This window comes from Aedes aegypti, chromosome 2, assembly GCF_002204515.2.
Source record: "Aedes aegypti strain LVP_AGWG chromosome 2, AaegL5.0 Primary Assembly, whole genome shotgun sequence".
Classification (NCBI taxonomy): Eukaryota; Metazoa; Arthropoda; class Insecta; order Diptera; family Culicidae; genus Aedes; species Aedes aegypti.
The window spans coordinates 293,693,697-293,714,069 of NC_035108.1; the positions used below are offsets into that span (position 1 = coordinate 293,693,697).

At 35.4% G+C, this 20,373-nt stretch overlaps 1 protein-coding gene across 1 annotated transcript in view; it reads left to right on the forward strand.

The window, feature by feature from the left end:
- LOC5564510 (cytochrome b5-related protein) overlaps nucleotides 1-20,373 on the forward strand; it is a 51,684-nt gene that overhangs the window by 30,008 nt on the left and 1,303 nt on the right. The window lies entirely within an intron of this gene.

Genomic DNA, 20,373 nt, shown 5'->3' on the forward strand with positions numbered 1-20,373 from the left:
TAATGAAATAATTATTATCTCGTTAAGGGGTCATGCACAAATTACGTCACGCTCCGAGGGGGGGGGGGGTCAAGCCAAGCGTGACAAGTCTTACAAAAATTTCGGAGGGCTCATAAAAAAACGTGACAAAGGGGGGGAGGGGGTCAAAAAAGTTGAAATTTAGCGTGACATAATTTGTGTACCATCCCTAAGTTAGCAGAAAAAAAATCATTCATATCACCCTGCGGAAGTCAGTTCTCTTAGTAACGGCTGCGAGCGTACGAACGCGACCGAACTCTTAAAAATAATAATAAGACGATAAATACACTATGTCATTACTAACAGGCAGTAGGCATTCGATGCAAACAAATCATACCTCTAGTACAGCCAGGAACACGCTAAAAAAATACCTGACTGTAAGGGGTCGTCCATTAATTAGGTAAGGGTTTATGGGGGAGGGGGGTTTGAGATTTCTTACGCGCCATACAAATTATTTTTAATTTTCATTCATAAAATCTTACTATGGGGGGAGGGGGGGTCTAAAAACCGCCAAAATTGTCTTACGTAATTAATGGATTGCCCCTAATGCGAATTTCTTCTTCGCCATACCACTCTCACTGCGTTAGGCTTATATGACTAAAACTTAGACATCTGGTGGCGAGTATGAGAACAAAGAAAGTGTTCAAAATCGCGGAGTATTCCGAGCTGAAATTGCATAGCGCAAAATAGGATGCGCACACATTTTTTTACTTTGGATCTAAATATACTGCTTCGCGACTAAAAATGGATGAACCAACATGCGAAGTTCGATTTTTGACCAACTTCGCCGCGTCGCGAGTCGCTTCGCTATAGTGCGCATCTATGCCCTTCACCGTGTGCATTATGCGCACTATTGAGAATCGACTTGCCGAACTTCGCACGTTGGTTAACCCATTTTCTAACGCAAAGCAGTATAAGTTTATTGTGGAGGACTGAACGACCCATAATCTGAAATAATAAATGTCTTCTTTCAGATGCACTTTGTTCCGGAAGGCTAAACTAACTAATAATATGATTTAATTGAGAAGCTCTTGCTGTGCCTCCGAACGTCATCATTCCACCGCAAAATCGCATGTGTTTGGAGGTGCAAAATAAACTTATGTATTTCTAATACCCGCCGTTATATGAAGGATGGAGGCGTGTCGATCGTCGCAAGTTTCTCGATGAACCCACGCAAACAATAGGGCAGTTGTTAATTACACCTATCGTTTGTCTGGTGAGTTGCAAGCTTAGTGTCAATGATGATGTCGCGCTATACGATAAGTGTTCATCTGCAACAACCAGACAGCTCACCAATCCACCCCGAGGTGGATCGTGCTGAGTTGTTGAGTTGAAGGAGAACGAAAGAAGGAAGGCACAAAAGTCTGTTTGACAGCTCTGCAGAAGGCGCGTGCGCACGGAAAGAGCGCCAGTTCGGCTCGATTTGCAATGATCGGTTATTATTATTATTTTTCCGCTATTGGATATTCTATGGTTTGGTTGATCGATGTTAAAGTTTGTTTTAAAAAGCAGCTTCACTTATTTTGAAACATGTTGCCGTGTACAATAGTAGACAACACAACTAATTTAATTCAAATAATTTGAAATTATAATTAGTACATAAACAAAAGGGGAAGAACGTTTAGGCTGGTTGTGCATTACGATAAAATCTCTTAACATAAACAATGCTCGTTGTTGGTTCTTGTGGAAGGATCAACATGTTCGGCTTAACGAATCTTATTTTAAATATCGAATAACACCACATGCAATTGAACAAAAAGGATGTGATTATAATAGACTTTTGATATTTTCAATTCTGAACCACCGCAAAAAAAAAATATTGGGAATCAAAATTCTCCTGAGAGGGATGATGTGGTGGAGGCTCATTCTAATTAATATTGTCGTTCAATTATGGGGATAAATTAAAATTGTTATTGTTCTATACATACTTATTTATTATAATTACCTGTAAATATTGATACAGCACAATTCAAGTATTTAAATATCAAATAGCAAACATAGATATGGTCGGTGTTCAGACAGACTGAACCAAGTGTTTTTTTTTTTCAATCGAGTAAGAAAAATGTACCCCAAACATGTGAAACATCAAAATATTATAGATACTTACTGTAATAATGGAACTTATATATTTGATGATACATTTGTATCAAAATAACATGGAAGATTTAAAATTGATGGAGTTCTTTACGTATCCTTAGAGCTCCCAAATTCATCTAGTCTGGTCTGTCCAAACACCGACCATATGATCCTCAAAAACTCATGAGAATGGTATTTTACTCTTTCAACTGTTAATTAATTTGGATGTGCTTAAAAGATTTATAAATTAAAATTATTATTGATGTTACGAGCTGTGTCTGCAGTGAAACTTAATGCTACACAAGAAATATATTTGAATCAAAGTATTTTTATATATAAATCATATGAAAAAAAATGTTCAAGAAATTACTATAGAATTCTTTGGGAGCGTCTCCCGGGATTCTTCCTTAAATCACTCATGATACGAATTCCATTCAGAATGAGTCGAAAAATATAAAAATCGACCTCGATAGTCTTCTATTTGGATTAAGGCTAAGTAGCCCGTCATTCGTTTGGCAGCAATGATGACTTTTCAACTTGCATTTCAAAGTGATAAAACTCAGTCTTGATAGTTTATATTGACTTGAAAAAGTATCACGGTACGCGCTAACATGCATAAAGTATGCTGATACTTTTTCAGCTGTGTCAGTGCAAAACCAACTGATTTTCTTTGAATCGAAATCGTGAGATGAATTAGCAACAATCATTAACGACGCGTACAAATTTCAATGACGGCCTACTTCGCCTTAAATTTTGCACATGTTTTTGGTATGATAGAATAAACGTTTTCCATAGAAAAAATGATCATTTAGACTCAAGTGTAACTTTTGAAAATATCCTATAAAATTTTGCACGCAACTTATTTGAAAAATTCTAGCTCCGAAACTGTTGATTTTAGAGAAAAATGTTCTATGAAGAAGTTGTAACTATAAGAAAAAAATATACACTAAAAATATATTTTATTTATTTTCAAAAAAAAAAAAAATCGAAAATAAAACTTAAATTTCAAATTACACAAAAACCCCCTTTTTAATATTTTTTAAATTTTCACCATAGCATCTTGGTAGTATACAGATGTTTGAGACAAATTTTCATGATGGAGAAATTTTCAATAAAAAAGTTTTTCTAAGAACAATTTTTGGTCGATTTTCAAAATTTTGATTTTTTGTCAAAATAAATGCGTTCTCATGATACAGTAAGCATCTTGAAATGATTCTAAGATTCTATGGTGAAAATTTAAAAAAATAATAAAATTGAGGTTTTTGTGTAATTTAAAATTTATGTTTTATTTTTGATTTTTTTATGTAAATAAATAAAACATTTTTTCAGTGTATATTTTTTTCTTATAGTCCAAACGTTTTACTACAACTTCTTCATAGAACATTTTTCTCTAAAATCAACAGTTTCGGAGTTATAATTTTTCAAATAAGTTACGTGCAAAATTTTATAGGCCATTTTCAAAAGTTAAACTTGAGTCTAAATGATCAATTTTCCTATGGAAAACGCTTATTCTATCATACCAAAAACATGTGCAAAATTTAATCCAAATCGAAGATGGTCGAGTTCTGTGACTAATCGATTTAACATGGAATTCGTCATGAATCCTTTAAATCCTCTCTGGGATTGTTCTGAAAATCTTGAGATTATTTCTGAATTTTCTTCCAGATATCACTTTGGGATTCATCCAAAAAAAAACGTTACCATTCCGGTATTACTTCTGGGATTCTTTCGGATATCCCATTGCAATTCTTCTGGACATCTTTTTGGATTTTTTTGCAGAACTCTGTATGTGATTTTGCGTGTATCTCCTTAAGGATTACTTTTGAAATCCAGGAAATTAAATTCTTTGAAATTCTTGAAAATTGTTTTCGAAATACTATGGAAGATTTTACCAAAAATCCTGATGCAATTCATTTGGATATTCAAAGAGGATTTTATAAAAAAATGTACGACTCTACTAGTAATTCTACGAGAATTCCTCCGAAAGTAACTCTAGATTTTTTCCGGAAACACTTCTGGTATTCTTATGAGAATGCCTCTGGTATTCTTCCGGAAATGACCTGAAATGCTTTCGGAAATCTTTCTGAAATTCTTCAAGAAATTCCACTGAGATTTTAACGGCAATATCTGGGACTCTTCCAAAAATCCTGTTGGAGATTTTTTTCGGATATCTTTCTATTCTAATTTTTTCAATAAATTTTGCTGGGATTGTGCTGTAAAACCTGCTAAGATTCATCCAAAAATACGACTGTCATTCTTCCGGATATCATTAAAGAATTATACCGGAAGTTTTCGTGAGATTCAACCGTAAATCGTTCTGGTATTTTTCAGAAATTCCATTGAGATTCTTAAAAATATCCTTCTGAAATTTTTTCTGAGAATTGCTTTGGGATTATAGAAGGATTTTCAGAAGAATTCCAAGGCGATTTACAGAAGCATCACTTCTGTATGAAGGATTTTCGTTAATATCTGAAATAATCCCATGAGAATCCTAAAATTTTAAATACTGAATGACATCACATACAATTAAACTAGTATGTGATTACAATTCTGAATCACCGCAAAGATTGATGATGTGGTGGATGCACATTCTAATTAAAATTGTCGTTCAATTATGGCGATAAATTAAAATTGTTACTGTTCCATAAATACTTATTTATTATAATTACTTGTAAATATTGATACAGCATATAAAAAAAGACATTGGTCCAGAAATTATTCCAGAATTCTTTGGAATTTCCCTCCTGGGATTCTTCCTTAAATCACTTATGAATCCTTCAAAACCTCTCTGGGATTGTTCTGGAAATCGTGAGACTATTTATGATTTTTCTCTAAGTTCTTCTGGAAATCACAGAATACTTCCAGATATCGCTTTTGGACTCATCTAAAAATAATCGTTAGCATTCCGGTACTATATCTGAGATTCTTTCGGATATCCTTTGTGATTCTTCTGGACATCTTATTGGAATATTTGCATAAATCTATATGTGAGTTTGCGTTTATCTCCTTAAGGATTACTTTTGAAATCCTGGAAATTAAATTCGAATCGAAATTTTCGAAGATTCTTTCGGAAATTCAATGGAAAATTCTATCAAAAATCCTGATGCAATTCTTCTGGATATTTTTTAGAGGATCTTGTCAAAAGAAATGCCACTGAGATTTTTACGTCCATATTCTTGAAATTTGTCTGGGACTCTTCCAAAAATCCTGTAGGAAATCTTCCAGGTATCTTTCTAGCATTCTTTCGGGAAGCCTTCTGGGATTCTTTCGAAAATCTTTCTGAGGATCCTTCAAATCCTTCTGTTGAGGATTCTTGCAGAAATTCTTCCCGAATTACCTCTATAATCTGGAAGTATCCTGAATTTTTCAAGAAAACTGTTATTCTTTCGACTATCTCTCTAGGATTCTTTCGGAAATTCTTCTAAAATACCCCCAGAATTCTTTCTGTTATCCTGCTGGAGGACTTCAAAACATCTTTCAAAGATTCTTCCAGAAATTTTACTGGAATTTTTCAAGAAATTCTGCTGGGATTTTTCCGTAAAACCCGCCGAAATTCATCCGGAAATACGACTGGAATTCTGCTTGAATGATAAGCATTCAAGAATTCCACCGGAAGTTTTTGTGGGATTCAACCGTAAATTGTTCTGGTATTTTGTTTAATTACATTGAGATTCTTAGGGAAAAATACAGGATTCTTAAAAAAATCCTTCTGAAAATTCTTCTGGAAATTGCTTTGGAATTAAAGGAGGATTTCTGGAAGAATCCCAGGTCGATTTACAGAAGAACCACAGATAAATTATTAAATTATTATCAAGGAGATTTCTAAAGGAATTATTTTAAGGATTCTCTTAAATTTCTGAAATTATCCCAGGAGAATTTCGAATGGATTTTGAATGTTTTTTACAGTGATATCAGATTCAAAGAAAAGTCACAGACATCCAGACGATTTCATGAATATTTTCCAGATTCAAAGAAAAGTCACAGACATCCAGACGATTTCATGATTTTTTTCCAGAATAAATACGATGTCCAGAAGAGCTCCAGAAAGATTTACGGAATAATTTCAAATGGAATTTCCAGAACCATTTAAAAGTCACATGCTCAGAAAAAGAAATCAGTAGGGTAGAAGCACCGGGTTTAGCCATACGTCAGTTGTAGCCATAGGGGATTATACACCGTTTTACAAAGCCAATCAACATGAAACCTTTTGTGTTCAGTAGATCACATTCACATGATACAGTAACATTCATTTATTCGTCCAAATTGATTCAAAACAAAAGAAAAACAATTCATTTTCCTTATAATTTTAACTCCCATACACCTAAATTGGCCAGAGCACTCCTAATTTTGCCACTCTCATCTCAAATCAATGCGATTGGCCAATTTGGAAACCGAAGTTAAATCTCTGGCCGAAACTGGTTCCGTTGGCCTATATTGACCAACGGGATTTTCAAAGCGAAAAAATGTAAATATCTCAGCTATGATATTTTGCACACATAATGTGGATTGAAAGCTTGCATTTGACATATTTCTTATATAAATACGACTTCCTATATAATTTTAATTTACATTTTCTCTTAGGCTGGCCAAAACCGGTGCTTTTACCCTAATCAAAGAATCTCATAGGTATTTTTTTAAAGTCCCAGTGGCTGTCCGGTAGTTTTCTTGGAGGATTTCCATTTGAACTCAAGAGGGATTTTCAGAAAATTTTGCCAAGGATTTAAGAAAATTTCCTGGAAAGGAAAATCACTGATAAATCACGAAAAAAAATCAAAAACACTTCCTTATGAATTTCCAGAAGAATCACAGAGTTTTTTTTTTCTCAAAAAATCTTAGAAAAAAATTCTAAAGAATCACGAAGGAATTTTTGGAAAAATTCTGTATATACAAAATTATCTCAAGCAGAAACAATAAAATCAATAGCAATAATTCTGTAAGAATATAAGAAGGATTTCTATTAGAATATAAGGAGGATTTACAAACAATTACAGAGGAATTTTCGGATGATTTCCATAAATAAAGATTTAAAAAAAATCCCCGTCATCTGGAAGCTTCTTAGCAGGATTTTCGGAAGAATTCCAAAGGGATTTCTGGGAGAATTCCATTGGGATTTGCAAAAGAAATCCAGAGGAATTTCCGAAAGAATCCCAAGAATTTGCACGGAAGAAAGTGAAGTGAAATAATAGATTTTTTAAATTATAGTCTCAGGCGTCTTTCCGAGAGTATTCCAGAAGAAATACTGAAGGATTACGAGAATTTAAATAATAATTTCGATTGGATTTCCAGAAGAAATTCGGAGAAATTTTGTAAGAATCCCCGAACCCAGATTTTTAAAATAGATTCCATTACACTGAAAAGCAATCATTAAATCATTTTCGGCAGAATTCCAGAATTTTACGGCAGAATTCCAGAATTTTACAGTAGAATCCTGAAAGGATTTCCATAATAACTCAAGGTGGGTTTCAGGGATAGTCCAATAGGAAGTCCCAAGGAGGTTATTGGAAAAATCAGAGCGATCAAAGAAATAACTACATATAATAATTTCAGAAGGGTTTCTGAAAGAATCTCAGTGGATTTTCAAGATGTCCTCTAGCACCATAACTAATATATACTAATATATACAACTCAATAATTAATTATTAATTGCGTTGAGCTGAGTGTACGCCATCCAGTTTGGGGGTGGATTGACGGTATCGAAGTGGATTAAAAACAATTATAGGAGAACGTGTGGAAAATACATATGAACTGCACAGAATACATCAGACCGATTTACCATTGCTGCGCACTTCTAAAAGCATTTTATTTTTATTAAAACGTTTGATAATAGTAGAACGACAAGGATCTATACCATTTCCCGGAAAGACATTTCCCGGAAATCATTTCCCGAATACCCCATTTCCCGGAAAGACATTTCCCGGAATGACCCATTTCCCGGAATCCCCCTTTCCCGGAAAGATATTCAAGTATCACTAAAATAATGACCGTCAATAAAATCTATTCAACTTTTTTTCAGTTAGTAAGGGAGGTTAAGGTTTGGGCTAGATGTTTTATTAGGTCGAGCATTTTTATGGGTAGGATTTTTGTTTTCCAAACAATTCGGTGCAATCTTAGTTTAGTCTATGTATATATCATATAGACAAAATTTTCTAGATCTCAAATCCCTTGCCTCTGTAGACTTACTATAAGACTGAATAATCTCATTGCATTTTAAACCTCTACTATGGTACTATGTACAGTCTGCGAAGAACTTTTCGGCCGATCTATTTTCGTGTTGTTCTGGTAGAGTTATTATTGTCCATACTATTCATATTTTCATTGGACAATTGTCCTTCTTTCGCTGTCTGGCCATTTGGCCGAATGGGTCGTTTGGTCGAATGCCGTTTGGATTTATAAGCGTTGCCCTGATCTACCAGTCAACTTATCAATTTATATGATATGGTGGATCGGTATATATGAGCTCCAAGAGAATACATAAAACTATCCGTTCATTCAGGACGAAGTTGTGAACTCGCGTCAAGACTCTAAGTTTATGGTTGGTTCATCTCTGGGCTACCAACGGTGTGCTCGGGTTTGGATAGTTTTTGATAGTTTCATAAGATTTTTTCACTTCTTTTAAACATAGGCTATTCTTTCAACTTGTACTGGTTTCATTACTATTGGCGATAATTTAGCTTATATTTTAAATGGGAATTTTCCCTTCTTTAAATCATTTATAGTTATACTGATATAATAATTGTTTGCATTACACTAGCTTAAATTTTCATAAGAGATTTTTCCTTCTTTTGATCATAGGCTGTTCTTTCATATTTTAATAATTTTCATAGTTAATAGAACTAAGGCTTATGATAAGTTTATAGTCCTAATAAAAATTATACCGAACGACTCGCTGAACACTTACGTTAAAGAGGCTAACTGTTTCTCCGTTGTGAAAAGAAGAAGCTTAACTTGTGGTTGCTAGAAATTATTTAGTTTACTAAGTACTATCAGTAGAATTGAAGCAAATCGATGCTACAGAAAGACGAATAAGTCGTAAACCGTTTTAGTAACAGTCAAAAGCTGACTACACACGCAATGCGGAAACCTATGCTGGCAGCTATTACTGCTAGCAGAGAAGAGAAAAATTGCTTACATTGACTATTCCTTGCACTAACACTAAAGAGCTGTATATCAATGATGATTTATGCTTCTTTCGGAATAAACTGTTCTTTGAAATTCATTACAAATGTATGCTAACTGTAGTTCATTATTGTTTTCAATTTCGGCCAAACGGCATTCAGCCAAATGACTTTTTCGTTCAAATGGCGTTCGGCCAAACGGCATTCGGCCAAACGGCATTCGGCCAAACGGCATTCGGCCAAACGGCATTCGGCCAAACGGCATTCGGCCAAACGGCATTCGGCCAAATGACCTGGAACCCTTCTTTCATACATAGGCTGTTCTTTTAAGTTGTGTCATGAAAACAAATGGCAATGTTCAGACTGATAAACAAATACATCAACATGAATCCCAATTACAGCTACTGCCATTTGCATAGATAATCACCCTTCTTTTGAACAATTGTCGTTCTTCCGAAATATACCGACAGAAAAATGTTTGGCGAGAAGGCTGCTAATATTGAACATCATAAATTTTCCCTTCTTTCAAACTAAGGTTATTCTGTTGAGTCACTGATTTATACACAAATTATTTCACGCTAAAACTAGACATATTTGACCAAAACCCCCCTTGTCAATTTAGTAAGGTTTGTGATGCTTCCCACAACTCCTTCTCCACCTTTGGAATGAGATATTAGCATTAACTTTATCCTGTTATGTGGGTTTTTAATTAATATCATCTTCTTCTTTTTTTTCTGACATGACGTTCTAACTGGGACAATGTCTGCTTATCGATTCCATGGGCATATTAGTTCTCCCACAGTAATCAACTGATCAAGGATGGAAATCTAGTGATCATGACAAAATCCATGATGCCTCGCGTTGTTCTTTATCCTGCGATCATAGCAACAACGATTAACTCTTTGTCGTCAAGTTATCACAACAAACGACGCTCCGCGAATAATGCATCGTGTTGCACGTGTGCTAGCGATTAACTGTTCGCGAAAAAACGTTTGATTATTTCGAGGATTTTTCCACTTTTACTTAATGATCTACCTCCACATATGTTGTTTGTGATTCTAAAACCATTCGGACAATGATTGAGCGATAAATAATAGCGCGAATGCGCCATGATTCAAGTTGATCGCTACTTGTAACAACATCCGATAAACTCTTTGTCCCACGACAAACAGTGCATCGGATGCTTCATATATCCGCTCTACGCACGCGTAATGAGGTGTTGAAATCATGCTGCTGCGAGAGTAACGGCCCTCTTAGATTATTCCAATACTGTGTTGTTGATCGCTAGAGCCGATTTTTTTCCATCCTTGCAACTGATAATATTTTTCGCCAATTGTCGAAGAAATTCTATACCCTTGAAAATAGAAGAATTTGTCAACCCGAAAAGATTCTCGATAGGCGGGATCGGAATCCGCGACAATTATCTGTGGTCCGCGTTGATTTTTACAAATATGACACTCAGGCAAATGGAATTGAAATACATACAAACCCTTTATGAAAAGTCGCCATGAGAAATCGGATTCAAATTCACACATTTGCCTTGTCAAACAAGATTTCTCGCGTAACAATTCAAAAGGGCCAATCCTCAGATCGTTGACTCTGAGAAAATTCGATTTGAATATTATTCACCACATTTTCAATTCCTATTTTTCAGAATTCAAATCAATCAATGTAATTTCTTGCTAGTTGAGTGACGATTTACTATTACTACACGCTAATAATTGATTTTATTCTGAAAACTGACAAAAATGTGGAAAAAATGATGAGTTTAAATGCTTGGCCCATTTTCGATTTTCATCAAGGCATGGGCCTTTTTTATTTGCCAAAATAGAATTTTATTAGCGTGCTTGGCCCAAGGCTAGGCCTTTTCGGTTTTCAATGAATGAGCAAGAGAGAGTCATTGGCCTCTCACCATGCTAAGGCCAATGACAGTTTGCGAAATTTTCCGATTGTAGGCCCTCTTGATGGAGCGAGAACCAATCATTGGCCTTTTCGAGCGGGGGCCAATGAATGATTTGGAAAAAAGCGGTTATTGGCCGTTTTGAAAACCGAGTTTATAACGGTAAGATTTATGATTATGTTGACAATGTTTGCACAGTTTGTGGGTGTTGGGAGATGCTATCGAATGGTATCAAAACCCGATTTGTTTACAATTTGATTATTGGCCCTTTAGAATTGTTACGCGAGATTTGAGAACAAAAAATCGAGTCAAAGACCTTGGGCGCTTTCATCTTTCATAAGAAAAATAGGTATGAATTTTGATAGTCCAGTTCGCTTCGTGTAGGGTTCTTGTAAGCCCTTCAGTTCTGGCAGTTCTATTGCAAAACAGAATCCGCGAAAGTTTATTATTGGTGCATTCCGGGAAGTGTCATTCCGGGAAATGGGTTTCCGGGAAATGGGTCATTCCGGGAAATGGATTCCGGGAAACGGCATTCCGGGAAATGGTTTTCCGGGAAATGTCATAGAATCGAACGACAATGATCATCAGTTGATTTTCCGCTACTGTTTTTTTTGAATCACAATTGTTATTTCTTTCCGTGGAATGAATCTGTCCATGGTGCAACAACCGCGCTACATTCGATGAATCCTATGCGACAAAAATTGTAGGCGCTATCCGTCAAAATCACTCACCAAAGCCATTTTGGTGAATTTACCATCACAGCTCACTCACCTCACGCCAATCACGAAAATTCCAGCCGTCTGCATTATCGCCTTATCCTGTTTCTTCCCTTACAGTAAAACACTACACTGCATTACAAATTAGCACTACAAAAATGAAAACTCGCGTCGAAGAACATAACAACAGTGGCCGAGCCGATTGGGAACTTTAGTTCCCTACCAACTGTGTCATTGTCGTGACTTCACGTCCGATTAAATCCGTTTTAAAACTGATTTGTTTACGAGAATTCAAGCGTGTTCAAACCCTTCACGGGCCTTGAGTGCATTCGAACCCTTTACGGGCCTTGTGTGCATTTAAAACCTCGTAGTTCCAAAAGCTTTTTTTATTTTATTTTTTTTACTCTATTACATCTATTCTCTACAGGCATATCGACATACGGAGAGAAAATCGGTAATGAAAATCACTTCGAGATAGGGAGATATCGAGATAAGGAGGATATCGAAATATGGAGGGTGAAAATGTATGCAGATTGAAGGGACCGAAAAAATGATCGACATAGGGAGAGATATCGAGATGTAGAGAGTCGATTGTAATTGATTAGTGACATACATATTGACTGTTTAACGATAAACTTGCGACGATCGATGCGCCATCATATTTCACATAACGGATGGTATTAGAACTAACTTGGAGGTGATGATTTGGAGGTTATTTGGCAATTTGGAGGTCAAAATCCCCTCCAAACACTAGCGATTTTGCGGTGGTATGTTGACGTTTGATGACGAATTAAATCTTTAACCTGGTTCATTATAAAATATGATTGAATTCCATAGTTAGCTCTATTAACAGCGCCATTTTGACTCTCTTCCATTTTCATCTTGGTGTTTCAAATTAGAAACGGATATATATTTTTGTTTCAGTGGACCATTTCAACACATAAAAGATTGTTATGGTTTTGTCTAAAACTGCATTTTTATCGAATTTAATTTGTTTGCCGAAATAATGTGTGTTCTCTATTCGTCATCAAACATCAACATCCCACCGCAAAATCGCTAGTGTTTGGAGGGGATTTTAACCTCCAAATTGCCAAATAACCTCCAAATCATCACCTCCAAGTTAGTTCTAATACCCTCCGTTATATGAAATATGGTGGCGCGTCGATCGCCTCCAAACACTAGCGATTTTGCGGTGGGATGTTGACGTTTGATGACGAATATCGTTAATTTCAATTTCTTCGTTTGCCGACACAGCCAACAAATAAGTATTCTTCATTATGTTTAAGCTATTGCTAACAATCCTCTTGCCCTCTTCAACTTGGGAGCAGCAGTGCTTGTAAACGTAGCCATGACGCATATGCTTCAGAACAATATGTTAGCGTATGTTAAACGGTGCTGATGGGTTAGTTAATGACAGCACTCAAATCGATGGCACTTGTGAGAGAAATTTGGCTATCTAATGACAAAAACCAATTCTCTGGTTGTATATACCCAATAATGACGAAATGTTTTAGGTTTGTTTAGTTTTATAAATACTAGGTAGATTTGAAATAGCTTAACCACAACATTCGTAGATGTCACCACGGCGGGTTTGTTTAGCTTTATAAATACTAGGTAGATTTGAAATAGCTTAACTACCACATTCGTAGATCATCACGGCTCTACATCTCCCGGAAAACCATTAGCTGGAAAGCAATTTGCCGAAAGACCATTTACCGGAATGAATCAATTACCAGAAAATCCGTCAAAACCATTTACCGGAAATTTATATACCTACACCATCTTCAAATATCTTCTGCGATATTAACAATCTTCAAATATTTGCATTTTATAGATGATTCACCCTGCTTCTGAAAATAAGCTGTTCTTTTAAATTATCTGTGCAGCTTATCATTGCTGATTTGATACTTGAATTTGTCAAATCATCACGATTATTCAGTGGATTACTAAATGGCTATAACGATGCAGCTTTTCTTTTTCACATTTGAACGTCGGTTCTCCGAGTGTCCGAATGTTTTTCTATAGATTATGCTACTTTTCCCCGGATCCAAATTCCACGAATGTCCATTCCTCGAAAACCCCGTTTCCACAAATGTCCCATTTTCAGTAAAGATTTTGCCACTCATAATAGTCATAACTTTATACATCCCAAGGTATCGAACGATACCAGTCATCTGATATGCAACCTTCCTTATTGATTGGCGGTTTGTGTTTAGTTTAAAATGGCGAAATATCTACTTTTTCTATTGCTTAAAATTCCTTTTAGTTAGCAGCCTGTCTCTGAAGATTCTTCATGTACATTTTGAACTGCATCACTTTCCGGGGGAAACAGGTCATTTGGGTAACAGATGTTCAGAGAAATGGTATTCAGGGAAACGACATTTGAAAAAAAAGTAGCATAATCCATTTAACACTTGTCATTAAGTTGTTTCTAGAACACCTAACTGAGAGGCGGAATTTGTCCCAGTTGAGTAACAGCAGCAATTAGAAAATATTACATGATTTATTTATTGTTCAAGTAAGAGTCGATTGCAACCGAGTGATGAACTGGAGATCTCTTTCTTCTTTTTGCCATTACGTCCTCACTTGGGCAGAGTTTGCTTCTCAGCTTAGTGTCCTTATGAGCACTTCGACCAAACTTACCAAAATATATCGTGTGGCAGGTCCGATGATACTCTATGCCCAGAAAAGTCAAATAAATTTCCATTACGAAAAGATCCAACCGGGAATCGAACCCAGACACCTTCACTATGGCTTTGCGTTTTATAGCCGCTGATTCTAACCATCCGCCTAAGGAAGGCCACTCGGTCATATATATATGCTGTATAATTTTATTTCAATCAGACGATAATAAGTATATTCCTGTTTCAAGAAAGTGCGTCAGAACAGATTTGAATAATTGTGAGTCCTCAGCAAGGCACTTAGTAAACGTTTAGCTTTATCGTTCAGAGTGGCTCGCAGCTTTAAAAGCCACGTTAAGCGCTATGCTAATCGTAAAGAATAATTACGATGTTTCAAATTTTACCATCAAAGTCAATGCACTACAGTTGGAAAGAGTTCTTCATTCAGTGATGATTTGGAAATGTCTAACTTCTACCAAGTACCAGTACACCGCTACCATAATCAATTATTATTCCTGTTAGTGCCCAAAGGTACTCACTGGAATACTTACCTTGTTACCTCTTAACCACAGCAGTCACTAAGTGATGTAATTAGCAAGCATAATCCCTGCAACATGACAGAAATTCGATTGTCAATTTAGCAATTTTTAAAAAAATATCCTCATTAGACATAAATTGAGATTACTGGGCAAGGTACGTAAGACAAGATAAATGTCGTTTAGTAGTGAACTGTTCTTTTTGCAATCGGTTTTATTTTAATGATTTCTTGTTTGAGGAAGGATTAATTTTACATGGTACCCTAATCACCTATTACCTAAATAGTTATTTCGGAAAAAATAAAAACTCATGCTTTCGAAACGATATGCCTGAATGTGAGTTCACAGTATGTTGTTGGGAATTGTTCATTTGGAATTTATCTTGATTGACCGAAATGAAAGTGGTTCCAAATATGGTTTTCGATTATGGAATGATGGTCATAGAATTTCAGGAGGACTTTGTATACAGAAAATATAAATACTTTTGCTGATAAGCCTAGAAACTTTTAGGAGGACTAACACTATTTTAAAATTTATATGAATGTCCATCATATTCATTGTTCTTGGTGTTTGAAAAGCGGATAATTCTTCTGTTTTGTTTCTAATGTGCACCAATTTCAGTTTCTTTGTTCCAATGTCGCCCCTCGATAGGGTGAGAATGTGTCAATTTTCATTCAACTACAGATAATTGAAAATAGGCGAAATTCAAATAAATTTTTAGCGTAATGATATATAATTATGAAAATTGGAAACAATGTTTGAAAAATTCAAACAATGTATTTATTTTTATAATAATTTGATGATTTTTGTTTTTTTTATCGTCAGCCAGGGGGAGGAGGAGGGGCAACGGCCTTCCCCTACCCGCCTCTGGATATACGCATATCTCCAATACTATTGGGTAGAAAATGTAATTAAAAATAGAGGCGATATAATTTTTATTGAGTTTACTCAGCGCCTTATTCACTCATAATCGGATTCATAATTATCGCGCACAAATTATTCAGCACGCTGATTATCATGTGAGCTGAATATTTCTAGTTGAGTCGACACTGGCCAGTAATACTCAGTCACAATTTTGTGTGATGAAACGACTCCAAACTACTCCAGTAGGTATATTGCTCGTGCTAAATAGCCGCCAGAGAATTGATCTGAAGCTTCACCCAGCCCTTCGAACTTGGATTAGTTGGCTTAGGGCCGATTTCTTCACTCCCGCTTAGGCCTTAAACCTAGTTTAATCATACGGGAAAACGTGGTTTACGCAGTGATGGAAAGTGGCGAACATTTCTGCTGAACTGGAACAAAAACAAAACCAAACGCTCCCGAGCGTCAAAACGCTGGTTTACTCGCATCCGTCGTGCTCCCGAGTAACTGAAACTAAAAGTGATTCGCGAACGTGTTCGGAGCTGTTCAGAGTCAAATTGTGTTTTTGGAAAAAGCTGTTTCTCCTCCAAGATTTATGGTTTCCAAGGGTTTTTGACTACAAACTAGTAGTTTACTGTCGACGTGATGGTTAAGTAATTAATTTGTCTGTCAGAACCATAATAAATCACAACTTGCTCGATTACTCGCGAGTAAACGTTCCCGAGGTTGTTGCTACTTCTTTTGACATGTTCTCCCGAGCAGGCGGGTGCGGACTTACTCACACCTAGCCAGTTTGCGAGTCTGTGATGTTTGTTATGCGGTGATATACACTCGTGAGCTGCTTCTTGATACGATCTTTTCCAGCACTGGGTTTACGGCATAAGCGATGGTGAAGAAATCGGCCCTTAGGGTTTTTATAATTTGTTTTATCTATCTATCTATCTATATAAATAAAAATGGAATGGTGTTTATATGTCACGAAATGGCTTGAAACGGGACAACCGATTTGCACAATTCTTTCACTGTTGTGTTCTTGAAGGGTTCCGACGTGTTCGTGTGACGAAAAAATTCAGGGAAGTTCCCGGGAAATTTGGTAAAACGGGAGAGTACTAATATATCATTTTATATGGGAGGTTCCATGACATTTTTCAACAGCCTACTTGATGACAAGACGAAGTTTGTCGGGAGCACTAGTAATAATTAAAACAAAAATATAACCCATTGTGTTATTTTCCATAACTCAATTATAGCAAAAATTGTTATTTTCTTAACATGAAATAAAATTAGTATGCATGAGCAATTGATTTCAGATTCTTCATAACAAATTTTGTTATACTTATTTTTTTATGAAAAACAAGTTTGAAACACCCTTTGTTAGTATAACTGTTTCTGTTATACACCCGATTCTGTTTTTGCACGGATTTTTTTTACACGGCCGTGCAAAAAAAGTTTCCATACATTTTTTTCCGCCAAAACCTTATTTTTGCATGAAACGTCGAGAAATGGTGTTACTTTTTTTGCACGGTTTTTGAAATTTTGAACTGAAAACTTTTTTTGCACGGTACGCATCCCCCGTGCAAAAACAGAATCGGGTGTAATTAGGTTATAATTTTTGTAACCAAGGGATCATTCACAAATTTCATTACGCCGAAAAATCAATATTTTTGACACCCACCCACCTCTTCGTTGCGTTTTTTTGTATGAATAATTTTTAGGTTTTGCATGAGCTGTAACAGTTCTAAAACACCCACCCTCTTCACCGCTACGAAATTTGTGAATGGATCCAAACTAATATCGCTTCTAACAACAATAAAACAAAATTTGTCATTTGTAACAAGTCGGGATAACTATCCATGTAATATGATCGCAACTGATTGAATTTTGATTTCCCAGTTTGTTGACCGGGAATTCATAAAACATAAAATCTTCGAATACACATTCAAATGTTCATAGAAGATATAGCTGTAGAATTACAACCACCTTTCGATCGCTGTACTTTATTTTATTTATTTGTCACTGTCTCGAATTTTTGTAATTTCACAGACTGTTTCTTAATATAATTCCTTAATCCTATTCTTAAAAACATACTTAGACACATTAAAATCGAATAAAGCACTGAAACTATTAAACAGACGAAGGCACTTGGAATCCATAAGAAGTTCTATGCCGCCTGATGAGTAGCAAGTCTCGTTCTCGCAAATGGAGATTGGGTGCGAAGAATGGAACATTGTCAAGAAGCGATGGACAATCTTCTTCTTCTTCTTCTTGACATTACGTCCTCACTGGGACAGAGCCTGCTTCTCAGCTTAGTGTTCTAATGAGCACTTCCACAGTTATTAACTGAGAGCTTTCTTTGCCTAAGTTGCCATTTTCGCATTCGTATACCGTGTGGCAGATACGATGATACTTTATGCCCAGGGAAGTCAAGAAAATTTCCATCACGAAAGGATCCTGGACCGACCGGGAATCGAACCCAGACACCTCCAGCATGGTTTTGCTTTGTAGCCGCAGACTCTAACCACTCGGCTAAGGAAGGCCCCTCGATGGACAATCTAAGTTCCCCTTCAATAGATCAAATACGAATAGTCGTTGTAAATTGTTGCGTCTGGAAACGAGCGTCTCAATATCTACAGTGGCCCAATTTCATATTCGTACAGGATACTGATTCCACATCAAGTTAGTAAAAAACTATTAAATGAAGTATTGAGCTACAAATACTTTATCCATATTGAAGGTAATAGGTGTCATCTATTGTTTGCCAATCACAAAATGTTTCCATTGACATTCATCTTTGGATTAATAAAAAAGTATTGAATTGATGTCTAAAATTCACCCAATTCCATATTCGTACACCTACGAAAATTCAAACGCACAACGTTCAAAACTAATTTTAGAAGCTCTATTTAATTACTGAAGGGCTTTATTATGATGTTCAGATGTAGTGAAATACATTTGGACAATTTATTAGTGGACATATATAAAATTTAGGTAAAATTATGAGAAATGCCAGTTTTCCGATGATTTTTGCTACAAAATCCAATAATTCGAACAATATCATTTATTTTTGTCATTGGATCCAATCTATAGATTATACTCGTAAACTCTGATAGAAATTTAGTTGAAATATATACACTTTACAGAAATCATAAACAGTTTTTATCCCTTTTGAGTTCAGAAAATTGTTGTGCCATAAGTTAAAAACTCTTCTAAAATGATATTTTTAATCAATGTAAACTAAATTTTCATTCTAAACAATAGGTAAATGATAATTTTGAATTTGTCTGTAAAAATAATTTGAACTACGAACTTCGTTTTACAATAAAGTACCCTAAACTACGCTGTACATACCTCCACATAATTGATGTCATCGTAATATTCAATTATCTTTGAAATAATATTTAAATTATATTCAAAATAGCACCCTATTTTGCAATTTATTGATTTTATAAGAAAAATACAAAATAACTTGAATGAGCAGAGAGCATTGATACACTATTTAATAGAATATATCCTGTTGTTTTCATCATTTTAAAAACACGTTTGTGTTGCGGTTATGGCATTCTATTTATTCTATAAATCTCTATAATCATGTTTGGTAGTAAAATGTAAATTAAAAATGATAATTACGCAATGTTTTGATAGGAACATTAACTATTGGATTATGTATATACATTTAGGAGCCAAACATAAAGAAATTGACTAAAATTTTTGGTTTTGGATTTGTTATAAATATTATATTACCTAAGAATCAAAAATATAAGTTGTCGATATTCTACTCGATAGCTACTCTAAAACTGATTATAATTTTTTGAAACTTGTGCAATATTCGCAGTTATCATTCTTAAGGAAGTGATGTTGAAAAAAAAAAAAATGCAATTTATTGTTCGACTTACCGAATATTTTAGCATAAAACATGGGAAAACTGGTATTTTTCTTAAATTTACTTAAGTTTCAAATATATCCGTTTATAAATTTTCCAAATGTATTCTATTGCATCTGAACAACACAACTAAGTGCTTGAGTAGTCATCTAGTCCATTAAAAATTAGTTTTGAATGCTGTATATTTCTTTTTTGTTAGGTGTACGAATATGGAATTGGGTCAATTATAGACACAATCTCAATACTTTTCCATTATTCCAAAGATTTAAGCAAATGAATACAGTTTGTCATTGCCAAACAATAGATGACACCTATAACCTTCATTATTGATAAAGTATATCGAAGTCCATGCACCATTTAATAGTTTTATACCAACTTGATATGAAAACAGTGCCGCGTACGAAAATGAAATTGAGCCACTGTATAAGCCTACAGTGGGCTGGGTGTTCTGGTAGGTTCACGAGATCTGACCATGGCAGTTGACGAAGAGCATATCGAATAAAACTTCGCTGGACTCTCTCCAACCGGCCGATTTGTGTCGTGTGATGCGGTAACCACACACAAACTGCGTATTCTAAAATGCTACGAACTAACGAGTAGTAGAGTGACTTGAGTGCATATACATCCTTAAAATAAAATAATTGGTGGTG